The sequence below is a fragment of the Limulus polyphemus genome, unplaced genomic scaffold (genome assembly GCF_000517525.1).
Source record: "Limulus polyphemus unplaced genomic scaffold, Limulus_polyphemus-2.1.2 Scaffold12483, whole genome shotgun sequence".
In the NCBI taxonomy this organism is placed as follows: Eukaryota; Metazoa; Arthropoda; class Merostomata; order Xiphosura; family Limulidae; genus Limulus; species Limulus polyphemus.
Genome location: NW_013678093.1, coordinates 7,574 through 9,991, shown reverse-complemented (window position 1 = coordinate 9,991; position 2,418 = coordinate 7,574). Strand labels below are relative to the sequence as shown.

Sequence of the window (2,418 nt, the reverse complement as noted above, 5' to 3'; positions counted from 1 at the left end):
GGAGTTCGATAGTGTACCAGTTTGATATGTAGAAGTTTGATGGTGTACCAGTTTGATATATGCTCATTATATTGTATATGTTTCCATATTATTTGTAGCTGTTATCAATCAATTAATTTTTGTTCAAATTTATCTTTATTTTTTAATTCTACTTTAAACATTTTCACACTCAAGAGTATTCTCTAAACAGTAAATTATAAGTCATTTAATTTACACATTAAAGTTATTGGATGCAATAGTTAAATACTTTTATGTGCTTAAAATATCTCAAGTCTTTCTCTTGAATGTACTTAATATATTTCTTCATTTCTAGAGATGGAAACCTGCTTAAGATTTGATTTTAGTTACCTATAAATTTCACATTCTTTATTAACTGTTTTACTTTCATATTTGTTAATTTTTGATTGACAATTTGCTTGAGATATAGTTTGTTGCCTACGAATGTCCCATTCTTTAATAACTTTTACTTTCTAGCCTAAAGGTGCTGACAGAAAACATAAAACTGATCGGGAGAAAATGATTAAGAGGACTCAGTCAGAACAAGTAAATTTTACTGATTATTTTTTTATAGTACTGTAAGTTTTTTCTGTGGCAAGTATATATATCTTTGTTTCTTTTTCCTAACTTATTCTTTTCTGGAGATTTCCTGTTTGATGCAAGTTTGGTAAAAATAATAAAAAGTTATGGAGACCACTGAGTGACTGTGACAAGAATTTTGTATCCCACCTACTAAAGAGAACTTTTATAAAGTTGTTAACATTTTATATGTCATAACATCAACTTGGTACCACGTTTGTCTCCAAGTGTTTATAACACAACCAAAGTTATAACTAGAACATAAAAGAACATTTTATTAAATCTCTGATTCAGAAGTCATTAGTTATTGTCTAAGTCCAAAATATCAAAACTGCATGCCCATATTTATTCAATTGATATTAATGAACTTCTAATGTGTTAGTGAGCAAATTACCAATATAAGAAACTACAATGCAGCCATGTTTGGTCTATAATTTGAACATAAACACAAAAATAAGAACTGAATTTCACATGAAACGTTAACTAAGCAAACAAGGAATTGTTGTCCTTGTTAACCAAAGATACATCATGATAAGGTTAACCCCGTTATACTGAGCTAACCAAAGATACATCATAATAAGGTTAACCCCGTTATCTGATCTAACCAAAGATACATCAAAAAAGGTTAACCCCCATTATGCTGATTTAACCAAAGATACATCATAATAAGGTTAAACCACCATTATTCAGAGACATTTTGATTGTTGTAGAAAACTGTATGATATTCTTAAACATTGGTTGAAAAGAGAGAGGAAAAACTTTATGACAAAAGTTTGTTATAACAACATAGCTTTTCAACTCAACAATAAAATCAAGCTTGTTCTGGGCTGTTATAACAACATAGCTTATCAACTCAACAATAAAATCAAGCTTGTTCTGGGCTGTTACAACAACATAGCTTATCAACTCAACAATAAAATCAAGCTTGTTCTGGGCTGTTACAACAACATAGCTTTTCAGCTCAACAATAAAATCAAGCTTGTTCTGGGCTGTTACAACAACATAACTTTTCAACTCAACAATAAAATCAAACTTGTTCTGTACTGTTAGAACAACATAGTTTTTCGTAGGTGTACTTAAATATATTTTAAGCCAATTGATGGATTTAGCTGCTTTATACACTCATCTGTAGGCCAAAGTAAGGATTGAATTTTATAAATATGTGATTGTGGTTTTAATTCTTGTAAAAGTTATAGCTATCAGGGATATGGCTGTACTGAAAGTTTATAGATGTTGTGTCCATTCCATAGACGTATATAAACTGAACAAATAAATAGGAAAAATAAAAATTTAACGGAAAGTGGAATCATATTGTTTGTGTATTTTATATTGCAGCAAAAATCCCTACTTTCTGTTAAAAATTTTATTTTTTTTTTCCTATTTTAGATTTTTATTGGATATCTTTCATAAATGTGATTATTATCTGAATGCATTAAGTACCAGGATTTCTTAATTGTTAATAACGTTGTGATAAAAATACAAATTATGTTTAATTATTTAAAAAGGGATAGATTGAAACAAAGCTATATGAATTGTTAGAGATAACTGAGACAATAATATATTTTTTTGATTTGCTGAATGAATGATAAACTTAGTTCTGGAACATTTTGCCATCTCGTGAGATTTTGATAAAATTTTCATTACGTTTCTGAAGTTTTATTGTATCAGGAAATATGTTAACATTGTTGGGTAAAGGATAGGTCCAGTAAAATCAGTATGCTCTGAAATGCCAGGCTGTGGGCACCATTTCAGAAACAATTTGCACTATTTTTATATTTGATTTATTAATATATATAAAGTTTCTCTGTATTCTTCCCTTGGTCTCCTTGAATGTAAATAATT

At 28.8% G+C, this 2,418-nt stretch overlaps 1 long non-coding RNA gene across 1 annotated transcript in view; it reads left to right on the top strand.

Moving 5' to 3' along the window:
* Nucleotides 1-362: 362 nt before the first annotated feature.
* The window catches only part of LOC106477000, a 2,942-nt gene continuing 886 nt past the window's right edge, over nt 363-2,418 (top strand). Inside the window, exon 1 of the long non-coding RNA XR_001291954.2 lies at nt 363-543. This is a non-coding gene — a long non-coding RNA (uncharacterized LOC106477000). The remainder of the gene's footprint in view (nt 544-2,418) is intronic.